The sequence below is a fragment of the Anolis sagrei genome, chromosome 4 (assembly GCF_037176765.1).
Source record: "Anolis sagrei isolate rAnoSag1 chromosome 4, rAnoSag1.mat, whole genome shotgun sequence".
Classification (NCBI taxonomy): domain Eukaryota; kingdom Metazoa; phylum Chordata; class Lepidosauria; order Squamata; family Dactyloidae; genus Anolis; species Anolis sagrei.
Genome location: NC_090024.1, coordinates 214,580,899 through 214,607,099, shown reverse-complemented (window position 1 = coordinate 214,607,099; position 26,201 = coordinate 214,580,899). Strand labels below are relative to the sequence as shown.

The window sequence follows — 26,201 nt, the reverse complement described above, 5'->3', positions numbered from 1 at the left end:
GTTGAAATTGTCCACATGTTTGTGGATTTCAATGGCTTCTCTGTGTAGTCTGACATGGTGGTTGTGAGAGTGGTCCAGCATTTTTGTGTTCTCAAATAAAATGCTGTGCCCAGGTTGGTTCATCAGGTGCTCTGCTATGGCTGACTTCTCTGGATGAAGTAGTCTGCAGTGCCTTTCATGTTCCTGGATTCTTGTTAGGGCGCTGCGTTTGGTGGTCCCTATGTAGACTTGTCCACAGCTGCATGGTATACGGTAGACTCCTGCAGAGGTGAGAGGATCCCTCTTGTCCTTTGCTGAACGTAGCATTTGTTGGATTTTCCTGGTGGGTTTGTAGATTGTTTGTATGTTGTGTTTCCTCATCAGCTTCCCTATGCGATCAGTGGTTCCCTTGATGTATGGCAGGAACACTTTTCCTCTGGGTGGATCTTCATCTTTACTCTTGTGGCTTGTTTTTGGTCTTGCAGCTCTTCTGATGTCTGAGGTAGAGTATCCATTGGCCTGTAGAGCCCAGTTGAGGTGGTTCAGTTCATCTTGGAGGAGGTGGGGTTCGCAGATTCTTTTTGCACGGTCTGCCAAGGCTTTAATGGTGCTTCTTTTTTGACTTGGGTGATGGTTGGAGTTTTTATGTAGATATCTATCTGTGTGTGTGGGTTTTCTGTAAACGGTGTGACCCAATTGTTGATCAGGTTTGCGGATGACTAGGACATCTAGAAAAGGCAGTCTTCCTTCCTTTTCTTTTTCCATAGTGAACTGGATGTTAGGGTGGATGCTGTTAAGATGTTCCAGGAACCTGTTGAGTTCTTCATCTCCATGGCTCCAAATGGTGAAAGTGTCATCCACATATCTGAACCATATAGTGGGCTTTTTGGTTGCTGTTTCAAGAGCTTGTTTTTCAAATTGTTCCATGTAGAAGTTAGCTATGACTGGGCTGAGAGGGCTCCCCATAGCTACTCCATCTTTCTGTTCGTAGAATTCATTGTCCCACTGAAAATAGCTGGTGGTGAGGCAATGGTGAAACAGCGCCGTGATGTCTTCTGGGAACCTCTGGTTGATGAGTGCCATGGTGTCTGCAACTGGGACCATGGTAAATAGAGACACCACATCGAAGCTGATCAGTTTGTCATTTGGATTTAGCTTGAGATTGCTGATTTTTTCAATGAAGTGGGCTGAGTCCTTGATGTAGTGTGTTGTGAGCCCAATGTGGCTTTGTAACTGTGCAGCAAGAAATTTGGCTAAGTCATATGTGGGGGACCCAATGGCACTCACGATTGGTCTGAGTGGGGTGGAGTCCTTATGGATTTTGGGGAGTCCATAAAGCCTGGGTGGAAGGGCTTCCGATTTACATAGCTGCTGTCGTATGTCGAAGTTGATTGAGGAGTTTTTAATTAGAGTGTTGGTTTTTCTGGTTATTTTGGAGGTTGGGTCTTGCTTAAGTTTTCTGTATATAGTAGGGTCCAGGAGTTTTCTGATCTTCTCCTTGTATTGCTCTGTATGCATGATGACTGTGGCATTCCCCTTGTCTGCTGGCAGAATGAGGATATCCGGATCTGAATTTAGGTCTCTAATGGCTTCTCTTTCCTTCCTAGTAATGTTACTGGAGGGGAGTTTTGCCTTTTTCAGGATCCTTGCTGCTTCCGCTCGTACTTCTTCTGCTTCCTCCTCTGGGAGGCGGTAAATTGCTGATTCGACATTGGCAATGATGTTTTCTACTGGGATCCTGGTGGCGGTTACAGCAAAGTTTCCTCCTTTCGCTAGTATGGATACCTTGTTTTAATTTTTTGTAATTTGCAGTGAGTTATTTCAAGTGGGAAAATATTTAAAAATTACATCTTTTCTTTGACTACATGATTCTTCCTCATTATTCTTCTCACATACACAGGAAATACCATTTACTATAACGTAGTAAATGAAGTGACTGCCATAGCTCATATCTTCAATTTGTTCCCATCTCTCATCACTTTATCTTCATCTTTCTTCATCTGTTCTACTTATTTTAGCCAAATAAGAATCCTTCAACCAATATGACAACTTCTCCAAAATTTGTCTACACAAGTGAAGTTGTCTACACTTTGTGAACCACAAAGAAAGTTATTATTATTATTATTATTATTATTATTATTATTATTATTATTGTCACCCTCCAACCAGCCAAGAGTTACAGAAAAAGTAGATCTATTCATCAGGATAATGCACACACACACCCCCTCCCCAAAATGAATATTTCTTGATTGCTGCCCTGGGGACCACCAGTGGCCTGCAAGAATGAAAATATGATCAATTGCCTCAAAACCATGTGGCATTGAAAGCGACTGGTCTTGCAAAGCCCTCTTGTAGTGCCGAGGCAACGGGGATGTTGGGAGGAAAGAGGCTGACTACCCATGAAAGATTACTACTACCACATCAGCTCTAGATTAGTAAATATGGTTTTCTGTGGATGGGATGAGCAGATGGCAACTACTGGATGGCATATGTGTTGTATTAGAAACTAGAGCTGATGCGGTCTATCCATGCAATTTTTTGAATCAGCGCCCCAAATAACCTAGTCAAAGTGGTCCCTGTTCAAGTGGTCCCGGTCCAAAAAAAAAAAAAAAGGTTGGGAATCACTGCTATAAAGCATAAATAAGAAAGGGAATGCATTGAATTCAGATCAGTAGTAGTGGCAACCAATGCAGTAAAATGCTGAATCGATTCTGGATTTTAGTTTGAACTTTATTTTTTGAGGTGAGTTCAACACTTTAAATAGCTCTTTTAAAGTTAAGATTAAACTCCAAAGCAGATTCATCAGTCCACTGGGACCACCAGCTATGGGATGGAAGCAGTTTGCTAAGGAAACAACCAGTTTGTTGAATAATAATTTGAATGACCTTTCATTGAATAGTTTTAATAAATAAAATCCACTCCTGTTTGCAAGTGCCCTGTTTCTTTTATGCTTGCCTCTTTCTTTTTGAAGGTAAGCAACCATTTCCAACAGAAGGGGGATTCCTTCAAAATCCTGCAGAAAATCTCCCCAAAAGACCTTACCCCTTTTTGCCCTAATCAAATGTAAAACAAAAATGTTGCTGTGGACCTATATTTGTAGTGTGTAATGAAAATACTACATATCCTGGCATTAAAGCAGATCCAAAGACCTACCCATATCCCATGGGATGACTAGCAGTTGAATGAAATAGAAGTCATTTTTCTTTTCCATTTAAGTGGTGTTGAATTAAAAGGGACATGAATCAGACCCAGCTGTCTGTCCTGAAGGCAATTAATAATCAATTCATCATTATTTCATTCCAATAGGACTCTTCTACTCAACTAGGCTCCACTTTCCATCTGAAACCCATGAATGAGTTCATCAAACAGCTCAAAATGTAAGCTTGATAGAGTCTATTATGCAGACTTTACTAAGTGCTTCTTATTAAAGATTCATAAAGGCATAATATATATTTTAATAAGGCAGGTTGTAAGATATGAAATTCAGCCCTGAACTAAATGCTTCCCACTTAGATAACATGGAAAGTTTCATCTCCCAGATCTATTCTGACTAAACGGATGGCAGGTTTGCTTGTCATGATCCAATCTTTTGCGACAACTTCATAAGGCAACACGTGGATGTCAGTATATGTGCTTCAGAGTACTTGTGCAGATTCTGTTGCCTGTATCCATTGAATTCAACAAATATTTGTGGTGAGAATTGGTGTTAGACATTAATCAGAGCTTTATCTGGGATGTATGTTACATCCCAGATAAATGTGATTAAGTACTTTGCAAAATTTCTTTCCCAAGAACAAATGTTAGGACTCTAATCTACAATGACATTCAGACGAATGATGTAAATTTTCACCAATCTTGTTCCTGCATAAAATAATAGCCTCAAAAACGTTATTCTCATTTGAAGGAATTACAATATTTTTGCACACTTTGAGTTATTTCTCACATTTTGGTGCCACACATTTGGATTTGCACAAAAATATTTTGCATAAAAAATAGTATCCTGTGAAAATATTTATTTACAGTATTTATATTCTGCGCTTCTCACCCCAAAGGGGACTCAGAGCAGATCACAAAACATATATATGGCTAACATTCAATGCTGATTATACAATGACAAGAGAGACAACAGATGTATATTTAGGCTTTTTCCTTATCATTCGGCATCTTTTGGAGGCTGTGCTCGATTTCAGCCACAAGGGAGTGATGTCGCTCCATCTCCTTGCCAAAGAGCTTTCTTTGTTCATAAACTTTCCTCCAAAACGTCATGCCTAAAATACCTACCCACTTAATGCAGTTCCTATTCATCTACTCACATTGCTGTTTTCTATCCGCTAGGTGGGCAGTGGAGCTGGATTGAAGATCAGGAACTCACTCTGACCCAGCTTCAAACTGTCAACCTTTTGGTTGGCAACATTAACTGCAGCTGCAGCTGGTGATTAACCTGCTGTGCTAAAGCTGGCCCTGTTTTATGCATTCATATACACACACTTACAAAATTCCTCTTGGACAGGACAATTGAATTTTTCAAAAACTCCTGAAAAGTAGAATTTTGTTTTGTACAGGGTCTATGTGGAAATTTCTTAGAGTGGATATGATGAAGAATATGTCTCCCCAGGTGTCATAATTCTAGTTCCCATAAAATCTAGCTGTACTAGACATGAATGAAGGATTAAGAATGTTTCAACCCAACAGATTATGCCTTGGCAATTCCCGTCCTGCATCTAGTTACGTTGCAAATGTCCATAGCATGAATTGTTAATCATTCTAACTATGCATACCTGATAAGTTAATTTTACTTTTTTAAAAAATGGCAATGAAGTAAGCATCCAGGAAAGATAATTGACTCATCCCTAAAACGGCTGTGCGGGTCTATCTTATTTCACATATATAGATTCAAGCTATAGGAAAAGAGATTTCAGCTAAGCATTAGGAAAAACCTCTTCACAGTAAGACCTCTTTGAGGGTGGAATATGCTGCCTTGGAGTGTTATAGAGTCTTATTCTTTGGAAGGTCTTGAACAAAGGCTGGGTGGCTACCTGTCAGGGTTATTTTGATTGTGCATCATTCCTGCATTACAAGCAGTTGGACAGGATTGCCTTTGTGGGTTTTTTTCAACCCTATGATTCTAAGCAGTGGTGTCAATTTAATTTCAATTTTTTTTTTCATGGATCTTCCTCAACTGGTAAAGGGCACTTTGTATAACAGTTCAGTCTGATTTGTATGGAGAATCTGAGAGAGTGATGTGTGAGGCAAGTATCTTAATTAAGAGGCAAGTATCTTAATTTCAGTCTCCAGGTCCCACTGGATTTGAAAACCATCCTTCAATATTGTTAAGTGTTCCTTATACTTCTTGGAATTTTTAACTGTTTCCATTAAATCACTCTTTCTGTCATATGCAGCCCAGTTCCAACTAAACTAATAACACAATACTCTAACCAAGTCTTGAATGTTGTTATATAAACAGCCCAAAAATAAATCCTTGGGGCTTAGTGTTTAAGCATACACCAAGAGTTGAAAGTAATGCAAGGCTTGAATTCCAAGATGAAATACCATGGTTATGCCAAGAGAGTTCTAGAGTCAACAAATCTGGTCAGGTTAAAGTTAACAGAGTCCAAGGTTAAAATCAAAATTCAAATGCAGAACATAAGATACAGTCCAGAGTCAACACAACTGAATAATCCAAAGTCCAGTTCCACCACAAAGTGAATCCAGTAACAGATATACAAACTTTAGAACCTTTTATTCTATGTTCTCAGGTGTTGCTTGTGAAGAGTACATTTCTCTGCTAATCATACAGATCTGTGATTAGCAGGATACTCCTGTCTAAATTGTAAAAGGAACAGAACACTTAACCCTTCTCAACCTGCCTTGATGTACTGACCTCTGCTTGCTCCTCCTGCTGGGAAGTGGTAACTTCTGTTGAAAGCTCTTCTCCTGTCCTTACTAAAGGAGGGCTGCTGCAGGCTGCTGATCTCCAAGGCCAACACAGGCTCTTCTAACAACATCCTTGTCCTAGCTGTCAGAGCAGTCTAGAACACTTGTAATGCATCCAGATTTTGTCGTTTTTAAATGGGAAGGTGATGCATTTCCTTGTCTGACTGACTGATTGATTGATGATTATTTACCATCTATGTTGTGAAATTAAACATAGCAAAGAGAAAGCATTCCAGGTTGTTGATGACACAGTTAATAAGAAGTGATAATACACAATTGCCTGTAATTTAATAAGGATATTTTCAATTTTGCAGAAGAAATTCTAATACAAAATCCAGTTTAAGAGGTAGTAATCCTAATTTGTGATGCTTAGTCTAGCAATTATCTTTCTTCATATTGCAACAAGAAGAATGTGCTTACAAGAACAGTTTGTATATTTCCAGTAAATGCAGAGAATAAGGAATAGATACAATGTGTATGAAAAATTTAAAATTGCACAAAGATTGTTCCCGCTGCTCTGTTTCTAGACTCTTAGTTCAACTGCACTATTGTTGAAGGCCCTAGAAATGACTGACACGTAACATAATGCCACCACACTCCCATGTCCACTTCATGCCTGTCAGCCAAAGGGAGAGAAAAAACCATGCAGACATGATAGAGCATATGCAGATTTCAGGTGCTTACGCTTGCTAGGTTTGTGCTTCTTCTCAGATACTCCTCACCCACATCCCTTGAAAATTACAATGGGGGAAGCGGCAACAGCAACAAGGAACCTTCCCATCTGGTGAAATGTCAAAATAACATCACTTCATTTGTTGCATGATTAAGAATCACTTTTCTCCCTGAAAGTAAACAGATACAGAGAATTAACACACTTGAATGATGGATGGCATTTTCAGTTTTAGCTTTCTTTCTTTTTTTTAAGTCATACTACTTTTTCCAGCCTTTAATAAAGGTGTTGTGTGAGTGCAAAGGAGTAGGAAGTGGGAGAGATAGAAATGGTTGTTTGTGCTTTCTACAAGGTTTAACTTTGGACATGTATCATTCTGGATGTTTTGAAAAGTGTCAGAACAATTTTCAGATCCCAAGAGTCTTCAACATCAAATTCAAGGCAAATCTCTTTGCTTTGTCTTTGCTCAAGCAAAGAGACTAATTCCAAAATGGCAATAGCTATGGCAGGTGTTGATTATATCAGCACTATCTTTACTACCAAATTCCTAATTTGTCCTGTGTGCCGTCACATAAAAAGAGCTCTTAATTAAACAAGAGCTCTTCTAGATCTTGGTAACTCCACTCAAATCTGGGCTCCACTCAAACCAAGTGGTAACTCCACTCAAATCTCCACTCAAACCAAGTCAGCACAGCTAGGAAAAATTCACATCCATCCTTTGTTTTCTCTCTTCCATGAATGAGTGAGCATATTCCAGATTAGTAGAAGCACAGAGCAGTAAGTGTACAAAATCTTTACTTGGACCAATCTCATGCATGGATACATGAAAGCTGAGGATGAGGGGTGAGTGTTAGACCTAGTGAAAAAAATATAAGCATATGCTATGCACAGTGAATCCACTTTAGCCTCAAGAACAAACATGAAGTGGCTGAGTATTATTCTCTTTAATTGCACCACATTTCCTATTCCTTTAACCTGTCTGTCAGCTCACTGTAGCTGCTCCCAAACACAGGACGCGTTCTGGTATCACTGGAAACTTTTAGTACAGGATGCATTGACATACGAGAAGCCGAGAGTGCCGGGCAGCAGCCTGCATTCCCTTTTATACCCTCCCCCACATTCAAAGGAACAATTCCTGCCAAGAGTGAAACCCCGTGAAATCCAACCGCCAAACCTCAGCCATTTTCTCTCAGGGTCAGACATTGCAGGTGCCTTATTGGTGTCTATTGTCAGTGGCCCTGATTTTGGGTGTCAGAATCCAGGCCCTGAAATCTGGTTTCTGACACTGTCCTTTCACCTACTGCTGGCCTTGTCCAGATGCCAAAGCGTGTCAGTTGCTAATCCCTTGAATTTGCTAGTATGGCTTCCAAGACCATGATGTTGTTAATGTGATTAATTCCTATTGAAATTTCAGGCTCCTGAATGCCAGAACGAGACTTTGGCAAAGAGCTTCTTGTAAACGGATCTTTCCAAATTGGAGAGAAGAATCTCAGTCTCTCTCTCTCTCTCTCTCTCTCTCTCTCTCTCTCTCTCCCTCCCTCCTCTCTCCTCTCTCTCACACACACGCATATCCCAATACTATCCAGCCTAGGGATGAGGAACATGTGGTATTTCATGTGTTCATGGACTGCAGCTTCCATTAAACACCAACACTGACAAGTGCTGGGGCCCAATCATGTTTGGAGAGCCACATGTTGCCTGATGTTGTCATTCTTATTGACTCAATTGTAGAAATGCTTGCCTACAATTAAGTCCTACTATGCAGTGAAATCCAGATTGTTCTATCATTGGCAGTATGGTGAACATATTTCACCACTCATAAGTGGTGGACTTGGTTCTCATATACAGAATGCTGCTAGAGAAAGTGGCAGCTGGATAATGCATGGCACTGATTCAGGTTAACACAGCCTTGAACCTCAGCAGCAGAAGTCATAAGATCCTTTGAATTCTCTCCGAGAACCTGGAAACAGCAACTTTGAGCCCATGTAAGCAGCTCATCCAGTTCTGAAACTACACAGGCCATGATTGTTAACATAGCCATCCCACATTCCCCAGACTCAGATGGACCAGGGACATGGAATGGCATTCACTGTACTGCTCCCATAGCAGCAGCCGGTCACTGTGATATGGCTTGCTCATTGCCTGGAGTGATGTCAGCCAAGGTATCAGGGTGTTTGGAGAAGGGAGAGGTGATTCCTCGACCCTCTCCTCTCCCACATTGTTCTGGTACCCCAGACAACATCACTCCAGGCAATGAACAGACACTGGTCATCTCACACCCTCTGGTTGGTTCTATGATGACAATGGGAGGGATATGGTAAGAGTGGCTGTCTGGCAATATCAGACTGGGTTCAGTACCATCGGATGGTTGGGACTCCTTTCCATCTCTGCAGCAGCCAGGGAACTGGTGATGAAAAGTATTCCAGGGCCAATCCAGAATTCAACACTCCAGATCAGTTCCAGGATAAAGGGTCAGTGTAGGTGTGCCCCAGCATAAAAGGCAATTCCTACGGGCAAGCCTAAAAAGACAATAACATCTAAACTCTCCTCGAATTCATTTGGAATTAATTCATTCCATAATGTTTGCTGACTACTGCAGAATATAATTGATTTTTCTGGTTAAACTGACTTGCTGGAAACTTCAGAGTATTCCATTGCTTTGGGGAAGTCTGAGCAATGGAATTAGGTAGACTCACCCTATCATTCCCACTATATTCCATCTCTTTAAAACTTCAGAGTCCACCTTGAAACATAGTTCATTTACAGTTTGATCAGCAATATTACCAGTCCCTCTTCCTGGACTCCTACTCTTGTGAATGAAAATCAGCATGAATGAAGCTAGTTTGCCTCTGCTTATATCCGGACTCCAGGAAGTGAAGGTTTAATTTGATCTGAAAACCTCCCACAAGCCAATACGTTTGGAGGATCCAGTCACAAAGCCAATCAATAGGGACCATTCGGATACTTGCTGTCAGTGTCAAAAAAAGAAAATAGATACCGAGAAAGCCATAACTATGATAAATTTAGGGGCTGCTTCTGTCTGACTAATGTAGGCACTAAAACGCTGCATGAATATCCTACTTTGAAACGTGTCATATTTCTGAGAGGCCAATCAATCTCAGGTCCTCTGCGGACCACATTAAAATACATTTGTCACTGTGCGTTTATGAAATATTGATGGTGTTTTTAGGGGGGATTGTTAGTAGGTGGTGAGGTGGATCAAAAATGGGGAGGAGAGCAACTTTAATGAATTATCTTTAGGCTAGAAGAAGAAACAGATTCTGAAACTTATTGTGGAACAGTATGAAAAACATTAGGTGGAGTACTGCGAATCTAAAGAAAGTGTCTTGCTGTGTTAGTGGTTTTGAGAGAGAGAGAGAGAGAGAGAGAGAGAGAGAAGACAACTGTAAAGTACACCAGCTTATCCATTTGGTCTATTATTTCATTCATCAGAAGAGGACAGGTGTCTTTATCTTTCAGAGTACACTTTAATGAATAACATGTTATCATTTTTAATGATTATCTGGTTTGCACCTATTAAACATGTCTCAATTACAGGAATCCAGCACACAAAAGGGTCAGATTTAATGTAATAAACATGATCTATGCACAGTTAACTCTCTTTTTATTTAGAATTAGCTTTTCATTATTGTAATATAAATTTTAAAAAAGCTTTCTTAGTTATATTTGTATGATAATTAGATGCAGGTATATTCAAACAGGTTTTGGAATTTGGTATTACAAAGATATGTGTGTAAAATAATCATGAAAATTAGAAAAAATAATAAGGGGGAAGAATCAGATTAAAGGCTAAAGTAAAACAAATATGCAAAACATACAGTACATGGGATAAGGGGTAATTTTTTCCTGAAAAAACAGAAAAGCACAAGGGCTTATGTTGAATCTACACATGCAAAATTATTCATCCTTACCTCGATCCCGGACGTGCTTGAACACCTCACATTCTTTCAGTTTGGAAGTAAAATCACTTGTTTCAGATATCTGTGGGGTTTGATACAAAAAAAAATCTAAGAAAAATATTTTTTGCAATATGTTTCATATGTCTTATGACAGACTGGAATCAGGGAGAAATTGGAGCAGGTGATTGGAGAGCACAACAGATTGTATGCAGCCTCCACAGACAGTGTAGTTACAGCTTAGGTATGCCATAGGGTCTAGATCCAATCATTAGCTAGCACCATTGCTAATCTTGCTGGTTTCCTGACCTAATTAAACAGGCAACACAATCCAACACCATTCAAACTGACAAACTGGATCCCTCGTGCTGTGAATCTATCCTTCTGCTTGACTTTGCAAAATGTAATCTATCCTCCAAGCTAGGCCGGGTCTTTGCAAGCTCTTACAAAAATGTAATTTTAAAACAATGTTTTTGTTTCTATCCTTCAGTAGACCTCTTTTTTGACAGAGGAGAACCCCACCCTTCTCAAATTGTCAGCCAAGTATACAAATTTGTATTCCATGATGTCTTCTATTCTATCTAGGCTCAAAAACAACATTCCATCACATCATGATACTCCATAGACAGAGCAATGAATCTAAGCCCTCATCACATTAACCTAAAAAAGCATCCTAGGATGCTTTCATCCTGTTTTCTGGATGGAGCCCCATGCCAGCCATCCTGGCGGAGACTCCTGTCTCAAACTGGAGTGAAAGCATTGCTGGAGGCTTCTCCCACAACACGGGAGGCTTCCTGCATTGTGCTGGCTCCAATCAAGCCAGCATGCATCTTCTGCAGAAGAGTGATGCTTCCCTCGTGTGTTTGGGAAAATGTCACAGAGAGGGAGCTGCACTCAGAGCAACAGATTTGCCCTTTTGCACCATTCTTTTCTCTCCAAAGCCAGGTGAAGCAGGGTCCAAATGTGCATGGCTAATTTACACATGAATTCAGCCTGCAAATGTACATACCACATTGCATAGGAAAAAGCCTTGAGCTGAATACTCTCCAGTCACATGTATATTTTTTAGTGTGCATGGAGGACTGACAAACATATATAAATATATTGTATACAATTGTGCTCTGCCCCTGAAATTTAGTTTCAACACATAGATTGCCTGTATAAAATCTACTCACTTACAAATGTATACATCTAGGTCTTGGTTCACACTAAATCTTCTATGCCCATGTTTCCTCAAAGGTAAAACATACCAGCTGGAATTCTATAGGTTAGTTCCAACTTGAGTAGACAAAGAATGTATTAAATGACAAAGGTAAATGCTTGGAATGGTATTTAAATCCTTAAACAATTTGGGTCCATAATGCTTAAGGGAGTAGCTCTCCTTGTATGTGTCTGCCCAAATATTGAGGCTGGGAGGGACTCTTCTATGGGTGGTTCAACATAGACTTTTTATCCTGGGGTCAATCTAGGGTGGCACATTCCAGATCAGACTTAGGATACTTCTTAGCACAGTTGTGGAGACAGGGAAGAGTTCTAACTGCCCCCCCCCTCTTTTTTGCTTGTCATAGCAGTGGTCAATAAGCATGAAATGGCTGGTGAACATGGCATATTGCCTAGAGTGATGTTTACCAGTACATCAGACTGATATGAGGGTGGGAGGAGAGAATGAAGGAATCACCCCCTCCTTTCCCGCTTTCCTTCTCTAATTTCCCTTGCACCCCAGCCGATGTCATACCAACCAGGTGAAGAGCAACAGCCACCAGTATTTTGTGCCTGGTGACTGCTGCTTCAATGAAAACAGAAGAGGGATGGTAAGCACTTTCCTATGTCCCAGGATTAGTCACATAAACAGTTGTGGTCAATTCCATCTCAGAACCTGCTCCAATGTTTACATGTGCCCAAAATAGCAGTTTACTTTAGATTCTCAGGAAACATTCAGAGCAATCCATGACTTTTGTTAATGCTGTTCAAGACCACACTGAGCACCCACATTAACCTGAATCTGCTCTATGCATCAGGCAACTACCACAAGATGATGTGCCCACCTTTTAGGGCATGTGTTGTGACATGAGAGAGGACCTTCTCAGCTATGGCATCCTGATGGTGGGGTGCCCATCCCTTGGAAGCCTGATTGGCACCAACAATCATTTCAGTTAGGTACTAAGTGAAAACATGGTTGTTCACCTTCATTTGTCTGGAATCCTGACATAAATTATCTGGTTGTTATATTTCTAGCTTTTTAAAGTTATTTGTATTGTTCTAAACTGCATGACCTGTTTTTTTAATGCGTTTTATAAGTTTATTTATTTATTTCGAGCATTTATACCCCGTCCTTCTCTCCCCTGGAGGATGACTCAAGGTGGCTGAGACCTTTTATGATATATGATGAAGTATACATATTTTACATAAATAAATAAATACAATTAATAGGAAAACCCAACTGATGCAATCATTCTACAGGGGTTGGTAGTGGAATATAAGCCATATACTGCATTGCCCTATGCTCCAGTTTGTAGACCATGCACAAAAATGAGAAACTGAATCAGCCTATACTAGCTGCACACTCCAGGAAACCTGCAGAGTGCCATGCTGAGAGTTTTCATCTAATCAGAGGAGCCACTTGGTATCCAGCCAAAAACATAGTGCAGGAATGGGCCAATTCCAGATCTGAATGTTAAAGCCAAAGCCTCATTTTTATTCCTCCTGCTTTGTACAGTCATTTATCTATCAAACTGATAGAGATAAAAATAGACTCAACACAAGGCAGGAGAGCGAGTTGCCAAATTCATTGTGCACAGAGAGGTTCATTATGCCATCTATGATAAGGCTTTCTAGTCAGCATTTCCAAAGGCTCTGTATTTACATTCCTAAGCACTTTGCAAATAGCTACTCCACACACACAGAGGATTGGCAGCTTAGCTGTCAGCAAAAGGCCTTCACAATTTTGGAACATGGTCTATTTGGAACAGAGCCAGAACTAGGTTTGGCAACATTCACAGCAGCACATTAGGCGTTTTCTACTCAGTTGATTGTTTGATTCAACTTGTACCTCTCAGCCAGCAATTTCAGAGGCAACAGTAGTTGTGCACTTGCGAACTTGAAGCAAATTACCTCCCCCATCACTATTTTTTAAAGAACTCTTGCTCCAACTGGAGCAAATGAATGCCAAAAGGGGGCCTGCAAATAATTATGGGAGTGAAAGAGGGGAGAAGAGAAACAAAGCCAGAGAGAACTGTCCTCTCACGATCATCAGTGGAGTTGCCGCACTGAAAATTAAAGATCATCTATAAACCTTTAACACCACAGTTCTATGTATGTCTGTCTACTAAAATAAGACCTGATACAACCAGAGACATATTCCTTGTACATCTTCCAGGAGTGCAATAGGAGTTAATGAAACTGGAGCTTCTCTATTTCCTCCTCAACATTATTGTCCATTATAAACATGTTTTTGGGATCATAGCTGGATGATTTCTAAGCAATTTTGGAAAAGGATGGGTTGAACTGTAATGAATAGAAATATAGACAAAATGTAGAGGTTGCTGATGAAAATAAACCCATTCTCAAGACTGGAATACCATTATGAAGGGGACAAAAATTTCCATGACAATTCAGTTCCCTAGCTCCTTCATCCTACTGACTCAATTATTTGGATAGCCAAAGTGGCAAAGAAAGTAGTCCCACTATTAGTCTTAGGGGGCACTCACACTGCATAATTATAGTCCTCTGGATCTAGATGCCTCCACTTAAATCTCAAGATTCCAGAGGATTGCAGTTGAAGTGGAAATATAGTGCTATAATTGTATAGCCTGAAAGGACCCATAGTACACCAGTTGCACACATCCCAGAATCAATCTGATTCAGCAGCAGTTTTACCTATTGGTTACACCATGCTTAGAGTACCCCAGTACTCTCTACATAGAGTAGAGGTTTAAGGTGGTGAAAATGTGTCAGCTTGGTTGCTAACCAGTGTACTGTAAAGGGAAACCATCTTGCCATGTTACTGAAAGACTTACACAGGTTGTCATTATTTCCTGAGCTGAATTTAAGTTATTCATTTTAACCTTGCATGTATTTAGGGGCTGTCTATCTCAGGGATTATCTGACTCATTATAACTCGATCTGGTTGTTAAGAAAGAAACTCCTACCATTATCCATAAAGGCCCATTACTGGGTACCTCATACATTCTAAATATCTCTGTTTGACAGAGACAGTTCTGATTAATATTGAGTCATTCCATTTTTTCAGGTGCTTTAAAAATGTTTCAGTCCCCCTTTTCCCCATTTGTCCTCCGCACTGGACAGCTGCAAACTTTGTCCAAAGTGTCTTAAGCATGAATTTTAATGGAATAATGTCTTAAGCATGAATTTTAAACTTGTGCCCTGCATTTTAATTTCTGTCCTGTCTATTAAATATGTATTTTATAGATATAGGTCTTAATATGTATATTTAATAAAACTAAATTTTAATATGTGTATTTGTAGAATTTTTACAATGTTTTTGTGTTTCAACTGTGTTATGACCCGCCACGAACCACAAGCAGGTAAGAAATAAAATTATTGTTGTTGTTGCTATTATTATTTTCCAGCAGACCAGCAAAAGCAAACTGCTGCAAACTTTCATGAACTTCCTCATTAATAACTTTCACCACTCTGGTGCAACTTGGTCACATATGAAATACTAAAGAATGTTGTTGTACCCGGGTGTAATGTTTACAGTATAACCATTCCTTGATCTACTTTCATATTATTTTTTGGAATTTTTGGAAGCACTGGACTGGGAGTAAATGGTCCACTTCAGGGTTTCTATTGTGTGCCTTGGATAGCTAGAGCTTTTGTTCTATAGCAATGATTCCCAAACTTTGATTCTCTGGGTGTTTTTGCCTTGAGCTCCCAGAATTCCAGACTATTGGACAAACTGCCTGGGACTTCTGGGAGTTGAAGTTCAAAGCACTTGGAGGCAGGCCCGTAGCGAGGGGGGTTTTAGGGGTTCAAACCCCCCCCCCCCCCGGAAATGTTTCAGATTTAAAAAAAAAACCTGGTTTACTTATGAATTTTAACTGGTTAACCAAATCCTTCTGCTAAGTCTATGAGATGCAAAAAATCAAGAGTCCCATCAGAACTGCAAGCACTATCTCAAGCAAATATTAGCAATTTATTCACACTGTCATTACTTGCAGCAATAGCCGATGTAGTTGTTCTGGTACAGCTGTACCAGGAGCTCCAACTTTATTAGCTTTGTATTAAATGTTTGCTTGCAGTCCTAGGTTTCAGGGACTCTGCAGATAGGTGGCTTCTTTGGTTGCAGTCATAGGGCAAGTCACCTGTCTATCATTGTTAAATTTTGGTTTCGCCCCTTGCTCAGGGTAATTGGGAAGGGAAGGGAGCCATTTTTAGTTAGTGTCAGCAAGGGAAGCTTATGTATAGGATGTGTGCAAGCTTCCCCTGTACAAAAGCTTCAACTCTTAAGACCTTCTGGGGAAGAAAGGTCTTAAGAGTCTCCAAAGAATTTCCAGGAAAACAGCCCTAAAGACCAAAGAACTCCAGCTGGAGAACATCTACTGCCTTGCTGGTAGGTCCACTCAGTGTTCGAGACGCAGTTCGACCCAGTAGCGGAGCCCACACCAGTAAAGGTTAGATTACAGTCAGCCTGGGAGAAGTTAAAAAGGGGATTTTCCTTTAAAGAAGAAGTTATTGAAGACAGTTGCCTGTCCTTCGTGGGCAAGATTAGGAATTCACCAGTTGCTTAAAGCTTGGAATCATTTGCTTAACTTTACTGAAGACAAGAGAAGTTTCTGTTTGATTGTTCATTAGTAAAATACTTTGTTGTACTTCTCAAGCCATCTAAAGACTGTTTGTGGTGGAAACCTCTGAGAACTTCTCTTTAGGCCCCCTGGCTTACTGCTGGGCAAAGGTTGCACATCCTGTTCTAAAGACAATTATTTACAGGCCCAGCATGCGACAGAACAGTAGTGAAGCAACCAAGTTGGGGGGGGGGGGGGATGTTGAATGCTCTCATTAAGGAAGCCAGACTTGGTGGAGGTGGTTGACAAGGGCGGAGCTGCAGGCTATTGAAGGCTGCTCTGCCTCCTGCTGTGCTCTTGGCTTCAGCGTGAGCTAGGAGGCATGTTTCAACCCCCCCCCCCCCCCCGTGAAATTTTCAACCCCTCCCCTCCCCCGAAAATTTCAACCCCTCCCGAATTTTTTTTCTGGCTACGGCCCTGCTTGGAGGACCAAAGTTTGGAAACCAAAGTTTGGGCAGGATTATGCTTAATAACAAACAAAGCCTCAATCTTTTAAGTATCTGAGGAGTTTGTTGTCTGCCTCTTGAGAACTCATGCCTCCAAGCAAAGCAACAAGGAAGGTTTGTAGCTCCCACAGTGTGGAATGCATTATGATTATTCCCCTCACACACACTGCATGGTTTTGACTGTGGGGAAAATGCTGGAACACTTTTCTTTAACCTAGCCTTTTCAATTATTTATAGAGTGCAATTATTTTATTGTTGTAATGCAGTTGTTTTTATATTTTAATTTTTTATAGTTCTAATGCCTCATTGCATTCATTTGCTGTTATTGTTGTGTTATAGAGGTAGAGCACACATTAGCAAAAAGAATGGTCTAAAAATATTAATAATAAATAAATAGAATCTAGGTATTCCCTAGGCTTTCTATTCTGACTTTTCAAATAGAAACAATTGTGGGAGATGGGAATCAACACTAATAACAAAAATATTGTTCTGTCCTATATTATTCAATAGTATTTGATTGCAAATAATGGTAGAAAAGGTAAAGATTAGATTATGTTTCCTTAAATTGGTGTGGCTTTTTAAACTAAAACCATATTTTTGAGAGAAGTGATTTCTTATTCTACCTTATCCCCCTGCCAAAATAAATATATTCCTTAATGTAAACCTAATCACAAAAATGTGGAATTTTGCAGACCTGATGATAAACATTACTTCCAGCCAGGAATTATTGACAAAAAATATCTGGGAAGTCATTTTACATAAATACATTTGAAACAATTGTAAACTATCCTCCTGAAATTTACAGAGTTAGGATGAGGAGACTGAAAATTCCGATTGATTGAAAATGCAAACACATCAATCCTTTCCCCAAAACACAGCTTTTTCCATCACCAAAGATTTGTAATATATATATATATATATATATATATATATATATGTCTTACTCTAATAAATAAGCTGTTTTCTAACTCATCACATTATTCAAGTCCCCCCTTTAAAATTTTATGACATACTAAGGGTCAGCCATGCAGCAATGATGTTTGTTTTGCATATATTAACATAATCATACTTTCTTCAAACCGCCACCCCCATCCTTCACAAAATGATCAACAGAAATATTTGTAGCTCTGTCTATATGTAACTAACAGTATTACCTGACCTGTTCCATAGAAACTTAACATCCATGACTATTGAAATGGAAATAGCAAACAGCTGTATCTTTTTAGAGAAATCCTCTGAATTGAGGCATGCATTTTCCCCACTTACTATTGCTTCCTAACAAGGATAGAGTGGGGAATCCTTTCAGATCCTCTTTTAATGCAAACCTATCTAACTCACACTTCCCAAACCAATACACAGACTGAAAAGCAGTTATCCTTTGGTATTTGAACTTCTATGAATTTTGCAATGCAATCAAAATATGTACAAGAACTTTAGGGAAAGTTGGGCCACAAACATTTATATTTAGAAAAATAGAATATAGAAGATAGATAGATAGATAGATAGATAGATAGATAGATAGATAGAGATATATATTGAAAAAAGCTCAAAGTTCTGTAGCACTGTATTTTACAACTCATGTTTGGCACCGGGATTGTGGCGCAGCTGGCTGAGTGTCAGCTGCATTAAGATCACTCTGAGTTTGAAGGTCATGAGTTTGAAGCCAGCCCGGGTCAGAGTGAGTGTCTGGCCAATTGTGTAGCTTGTTGTCGACCTTTGCAACCCGAAAGACAGTTGCATCTGTCAAGTAGGAAAATTAGGTACCACCTATGTGTGGGGAGGCTAATTAACTAATTTATGAGGCCATAAAAAGACTCCAGCAAAAAGCACTCCAGCAAAGCATGCAGGGAATGCGGAAGTACTTCATCAGTGTTGCAGATGGACAATGAAAGCGACAGCTCCCCTGGCAGCCAGAAAAAAGTTAAATACGCTCTGTGTATGTCTATATACGTTGTATGTCTAATTGGCATTGAATGTTTGCCATATATGTGTACATTGTAATCCGTCCTGTGTCCCCTGCGGGGTGAGAAGGGCGGAATATAAATGCTGTAAATAAATAAATAAATAAATAAATAAATAAGGACAATTCAAATTAATCCTCTGTTGTTCCCTAGGAGGGCCTTGACACTGCTCTCCTCAAGCCGCACTGGCACCAATGGGCCTACCATGGCCTCAACATCATTCTCCTCAGGCCACAGCAGCTCTAGTTGATTTGTTGTTGTAGTTCATTCCCCTGTTGTTCACCTCCCTGAATCCCTTCGAAGAGATAGAGTGGGTTATAAATTATCATTTATTCATTCATTTATTTATTTATTTATTTTCCAGGTGCTTTAAAAAAAGTCCTAGTGTATTACCCTTCTTCCCACTTTCCCTCTTTGTCTTCTGCTTGCTCCAATTCCTGCAAAGTAAGTTTAATTACAAAAGTAATTTGCACTCAGTTAACTCAGCCAGATGGAAAGGAGAGGAAGGGACATAATCTTACCCTTTTTGGGAGTCACAGGCAGAAACAAATGGCTGCAGCCTCTCTGTATTTGTGTGGCCTTCCAGGATTGGACTCAAAGCAGTGTACAGCATGTAAGATCAAGAAAATTACAATAAAAAAATATGAACATGAACCCTGACGAATTAGAAATTAACAATGTAAAGCATTAAAACATTATGCACTCCCATTACCCATGACAAATAGCATAAAACTAGCCTAGCAACATAAATTGAAAACATGCCAGTTAAAACCCATGCCATGTCCTTTTCCCTTATCCAGTGAAACAAACCACTTGCTGAAGGTTCGCTATATAGTTCACATATTTCACATCACAATGACTGTCAATCTACTGGTCTTCTTTGGGGAAGGCCTGCTTCCAAAGGAAGGATTTTACTTGCTTCTGAAAAGACAGCAGTGAGGGGGCCAATCTAACCTCTTTTAGGAGGGAGTTCCAGAACTGCAGTGCCACCACCAAAAAGACCCTCTCTCTCGTTCCCACCAGCCATGCTTCAGACAATGGTGGGACCGAGAGTAGGGGCTCTCCTCAGGGTTCGTGTGGGCTCATAGGAGGAGATGTGGTCCAATAAGTAGGCTGGTGAGGCTAAGTTCTCACTTTTCATCATTCTTCTCAGAAAAAAGTGCTGATATTGATCTATGATATTTTGTGTTGATTTTGTTTTTACTAATAGAATGTACGGCATATATACAGTACAATTTAGTTTGCTTGATCACACATGTCCCAGTTATCATATGTAAAGTGTTGGGGTTTTTTCCAGAATTGTTTAGTTCTACTACCAAACAATGGAATAAAATGACCCTTTCCTCATACCACAAAAGTCTTTCATTCGGCCCTTAGAGAGAATGACAATTTGGGTCATGGGAAATTTCTAGCTGACATATGATGACATACATAAGGTCTTGGAAGGTGAAAGGGGTCTTAGTGCTTAACCCTCAAGCTATTGCCTCTTTGTTTTGGTGTCAGGTTTCTGCCAGACCTATATCATTCTTTGGTATAAGGGCCAAAGAGCCTGGTTTATTATAATGGTCTATTTTCAAAACAGATCCACAAGGTATCTAGGGTGGTGGGAAGGCTCTCATAGAAGGAGAGGAATATTTGTGGAGAGCTCTGTTCTAGTACTATTTTGTTATGGGAGTTGAAGATTTATATTTAGCAAATGGCTACTTTCAAGGCCAGAAACAGTGCTTGCAGTCTCTGTAATGCTAGTTGTTTATCCTAAGAAAACAGGAGAAAGGTCAGATAAACCTCTTTTGAAATCTAAGGCCTAGATAATTATTCTGAAAACATAGGAAGCTAGATGCTTAGGACACTGGCTGAAAGCACAAAGGAATATGTAGAATCCAATATCGGTGGCATCTGGAGCAATGGAGGAGAAGAAAAGGTCATTTGTAGAACAATAAAAAGTTATGCTACAGCCTTGGGGGTCTTCCTCGGGGCATAGAGAAACTAGGACACAGCCAGACTCAGTAACATCCTGTTCCTCTGTAGCCTAAGGAAGCCCCTAGGGGAAAGATGCCACTGCTAGTTTAATTTTCTTGTTTTGACAGACAAATTGACCTTCCTTTACTAATTTGTTCTTTTAGAACTTGGAAGGTGCCCATTCAAAACCGTGTACCTTACCACTTGTAGATCAATGACATTTTTTTTCAAATTGAGCACAAAATTTAAATTTCTCTTGTAATCTGAACAGCATTAATGAGCTCTAGTTTGTACTAACTACAAATGAGCCAATGTTTCTATTGCACTATCTCCTCTTTCCACACTGTCTTTATAGGCAATGTTGCCTACTTTAGATCTGGGCCAGAGGTTTTGGAGAATGAGAAAGTCACACATTGGCCAGAATGACTTCATTTTTTTAAAAAAAAGCATGAGTTTATTGCCACTTGGAAATGTCTAAAGAAACAGAGAATATATAGTGTGATGATGTGCACATCCTTTATGAATGGGACCCTTGTGGTTTCATGTCAAGAATGAATCTGAAGCAATGACAGACAACTCATAAAAAGCCCTTCTTGGGACACTGAAAGGCTTCCTCAAAGAGCTACCTTGGAAGACAGGGCTCTAGAGACCCACAGAATAATGAGTCCTTCCAAGACAGCTGAAGGTTCTTTGTGATAAGCAGCATTTATGATCACCATTATACTCCGAAGGAGTCAGTTTTTGGATATGAGCTGGTAAAGATTGATAACTTCTAGCAAAAGGGTGATATCTGATAGATATGGGCCAAGACCTGGGCTTATGAGGCTTTCTCAAGGTACTGTCTCCCTCATTTGGTTAGCTTCTTATTGGCACTGTGCATGTTGGGATGACCACATGTCATGGCTTCCCTATAGTGAATGAAGAAATTACTTTCAGCTTTGTACTAGGTTTTGTGGGCTATTTGGGTGGTTGTTCAGTACCAATACATAAGTTTAACTTTTTTTTTCTTTTCAATCAATAGTCATTAATTTTTGTAATTTCCTCCCACTTTGGGTGAAAACAAATATTTCCAGAGTTTTCAGCACATATTTTGCATGTCGTTTTTTGTTGTTGTTTTTTTGGATAATGCCTATTCTGTCTGTTCTCTAGATGCTACTGATAGGAAACCTCAAAGCTTTTCTCTTCTTTGGATTAATCTTTAAACTAAATTTGATTTGACCAGGACTTTCAAGACACCTTCAGATCTGTAAAGCACAATATATGAACATTCTTTTTCTATATTCGAATATAACTGCTTCATTCCTATACACATTTACTGGGAGAAAATTTATTAGGTATCTTCCTATGTCATCATGAAAACTATGTTCTCTTAACTACAGCCCCAGAGCTGTTATTTGACTGCAACTTGCCTCTGCCTGATTGAATTTCAAATCCAAAAGTTATCTTCCTCTTTAATGGCGAAGTGGTGCATGAAAACTTTATTAATTTAGACAGCATTACTACAGAAGAAAAACGATGGAAATGGCCCTTGGGCTGATCATTTATTGGTGGTGGCAAGCTTTTAGATCATATCACTTCCACATTTTTTAAAAAGGAGGGGTCCCTTTTTTGTAGATCATTTTGTTGAAGCATAATTTACAAAGAAAGTCACCAGCCAGAGGTTTCCATACAGTCCGTGGGAACATCATGGTGTATTAGAGTGCATTTTGGAATTACTGAATTGTGGTACATTCACTCTTAAATGCAGAGAAAGTGATTGTGACAATTGAAGTGTTGAAATACCATCGAAATAGACTGAGTCAGAATGTTTCCATTGATAAGAGGCATTTTAAAACCATACCATTCTCAGATCGAACTTGGGAGAGTGAATTTTGGGACTGTAAAATTCCAATAATCCTCCTAACAGTATGATCACAGACCACCATGTTTGTGTGATTCTGGGCAAATCTAACAAGAGCAGTAGCAGAATACACATCTCTGTCATTATATTTATGCTGTTGCTGAGGGGACAATGATTGCTGTATCTTGGTTTACAAGGGCTTCTGGACACAGATCCAATACCTCCATCCATAGATTGTCTATTATGGTTCATCCTAATGGTGTCAGACTCCCTTTGAACACATCACACACAGAAAGCACTTTTTTACCCAGACAATGGCCAAAGCTTGCTGCTTCTTTCCTGGGTATACAATGGGCAGAGGACAGTACTGTATACATCACATGGCTTACCAGCAGCCTCATTATCTTTGCAAGACCAGGGAAAAATGGTCACCTCTTTGCAACATTTTCAAACACATTATTGCTTGAATAATTAGAGGATACAGCCATGTAAGTCACCAGCAGGTTTTTGGGCTCTGGGATGAAGTCCAAGCAAGTATGCCTTTCACATTCTATCTTCAAGGATGGATAAGGTATGTTAGTGCTTTTTCATAGAGACACCAAACTAGCCAAATAAAGATTTCTCACACAGTTTACAGCAAACCATAATTTCCTGACAAATAATGCCAGTTTCATGCACATGGTTGAAAATACATTTGTCATGTTAACATATGTAGAGACCAAAATATAATTTTTAAAATGGTCCTAAGTAAAGTGTTCTGTTTTTCAAACAGAGGAAAAGAAACTTAATACTAAACTACTGAATGGTAGCATTTTCCACCTGCCAGTTGGATTAAATAAGCATGCAAGTGATGTGAGCAATTTCTAAGAGGTTTAAATGTATCCATTTATAAAATAAAAGATGGAAGTCAGTGTGCTGCAGTGGTTTGACTGCTGGATTTCAGGAAACCTGGATTCAAATCATGCCTCATTCATGGAAAAACATTTGGATGACCTTGTGCATGTTGTGTTCACATCTATGGACCATTTCTCTTGAAATGGTCCAAGAAAACCCCATGATAGGTTCACCTTAGGGTTACCATAAGCTGAAAATGATTTGAAGGCACAGAACAAAAGCAACATAACATGAAGGGTGGTAACAACTTCCCATCTCACAAACCTAAGGTATTCTCTTTGGTTCAAAATGGCAGAATCCTGTAAGAACTCATGTGGTTAAAATATATCACATTGGGTGTTTCCTTGTGGTGATATCATTTTGTCAAAACATACCACAGGATATCACATTATTCTTCTGCTGAATACAGTACTACCCCCTTATTTATATAAGATATGTTCCTCAGGTTTCTTTGAAAACAAGAGACCATTAATAAAGGTAACCCCAATTGAAATGAACAGCTTCCACCAAAAGTTACTATAGAATGTCCATGCAGGACCCAGATATTCTCCCTTAGCTAGGTCCTCTGGGATGACTCTATGGTAACTTCCAGCAGAATCATACCATCGAATCACCTGGAGAAACCTGAACATTCCTAGATAGGTCATATTTTGTTAGATGAAGGTAGATAAAATAATGGATACTAGTTCTGCAGATGCGGGTTTAGCAGGGTCATAGTGTATTGCTTCATTTAGGCTTAAAATAAATCCTATTTATTTATTTATTTATTTATTCTTATATTTGTATAATCTTGCCAAGTAAATCCCATGATAGTTTCATTTTAAGTACACTCTAAGTTGGAAAGTGTTTGAAGGCATGCAGCAGCATCAATGTACCTTAAATGAGCTTACACAATACATAGATAATTCTACTCAACTGTTATGCCATGTTTTGCCTTTTTGCTATTTATCCAGTGACACAGTCCTCCCTAAGCATTCCTGAACTGCAGATGGCCAGACTGTAGCTATAGGAGCTGATCAGACTCTCCAGCAAATAAAGAAAAAATGTTGTCGTGTTTATTTATTTATTTATTTGCTACATTTGTATACCTCCCCTCTCAGCCACAAAGACTATACTTTCTGATACAATACTATCTGGTAGAAAAATATTACATTGGAATCCCCTGGAAAGTTTTTTTTAATCATGCAAGATTTTCCCTTAAGCTAACATGATCAATAATAATGCACAATTACACGTAAATAGACACACACTGATGACATGTAGAGTCTAATTTACCACTTAGATTTTTTTTAAAAAAAAATAGCACACACACATTAATCATCTATCTATCATTGGAGGTATAGCCTGCCTTTCTCCCAAAATGGAATTCATGCTACCTACACATTTCAAAGCTTCTTCAAAATCCCAAATGCTTCTATGGGCATTTCTGAATTTGTGGGTGAGGGGTTCTGATAGAATTTTTGTAACAGAAAACAAACACTTTGGCTCTAGTAAGGCGGGAACTTCATGATCCTCCATATATGCAATTCTGCTGCATCTCTCAAGAGTCATATGAGTGTTATTGATAGCCTGCTTGCAGAATTCTCACAGCTGTTTAGGTGGGGAAAGAGATTTTACATTTCTTTTATATTGTTTGATTGATTCTGCAATATATAATACTTTGGATTCCATTTTCCAACAGCCTCACCAGCAAAAGTGCAGGTGTCCCGTATACATTGGTATAGGAATTGAATTGCTGGCCTAGTTCTACCACTTGTTTGAGAGAACCAGTGATAGTGCTGAAATGCTTCTCTGCTATACACCATCATTTGCCACTAACAAAGTTTATCTTATAGCAGTAATATCAGGCAGTTTTCCGCAAAAAAAAAAAAAAAAAAAAACTCTCAAAGAGACCTGGAATGGCACCCAGTTCTTGAGCTTGGAGATTATGCTACAAGGTATGTAGAGACATATCCGGTCCTCTCCAGGATTTAGTTAAGAACATGAATTCAAATCAAGGGTCAAGGTTAACACTCTAGTTTATAAATCACATGGGAAAAGGGCATTATACCTAACCTGAAGCATAAAATGTACCCAAATGGCTAGGCCAGCCTGTCTCTAGATCAGTTTCTCTATCAATGGATAATTATACTGTACAAAATCAATGCTGCATTTCCTTACAGGACAAAGCCCAATAAGCCATTTGCTTTGGTTTCAAACCATTCTGTCTTGTGCAATTGTGCAGGGCAGATCAGGTTAAACATGAACGGTTCTGCAATGTGCACAAGATCCTCCCTGAGGCAGTCCCAGGTTTTTCTTTATGTTTTTAGTCTGAACAAGGAGAGGGCAAGTAAGCAAGATGGAAAATCAAGGCAAAGGAACTGCTTAAGCCATCACTGAGGTCCCCATAAATATTCCCTATGGAACTCATTACACATTTGAGCAAACATTACCTTCACTCACACAGCTAAATTTCCTGTTTGCTTGGCTGATCAATTCCTCATCAAATTTTAATGTGGGGTTCAGGACGTTGGTGGCGTTTTAATTAGGCCTAAGACTGCACAGTGCTGGAGATAGAGCTAAGAACCATCTAAATCCCCTCTGCCTATATATTAAAGGGAGAGACTGAAAAGGACAGGGGGCTTTGGAGGAAGAAAGGAGGGAGAGAGGCTAGGGGCTAAGGAAGGGAAAAAAGGCTATGCACTAATTAGTTCTTGTTACTAGGTTAAGCCTGCTCTCTAGTGGTCACATCACAAAGAGACTATAAACATGCAAAAACAACCCTATAAAATAGAAGGATTAAAAAAAAGACATCACA

The 26,201-nt window shown here is 39.4% G+C and overlaps 1 long non-coding RNA gene across 1 annotated transcript; it reads right to left on the bottom strand.

Moving 5' to 3' along the window:
• Positions 1-4,005: 4,005 nt before the first annotated feature.
• Positions 4,006-21,770, bottom strand: LOC137097014 (uncharacterized). Its single transcript, XR_010909911.1, has 3 exons — positions 19,233-21,770; positions 10,516-10,585; positions 4,006-6,755 (listed from the first exon to the last, which is right to left on the bottom strand). It is a non-coding gene; the product is annotated as an uncharacterized lncRNA (long non-coding RNA).
• Between the last annotated feature and the right edge of the window lie 4,431 nt (positions 21,771-26,201).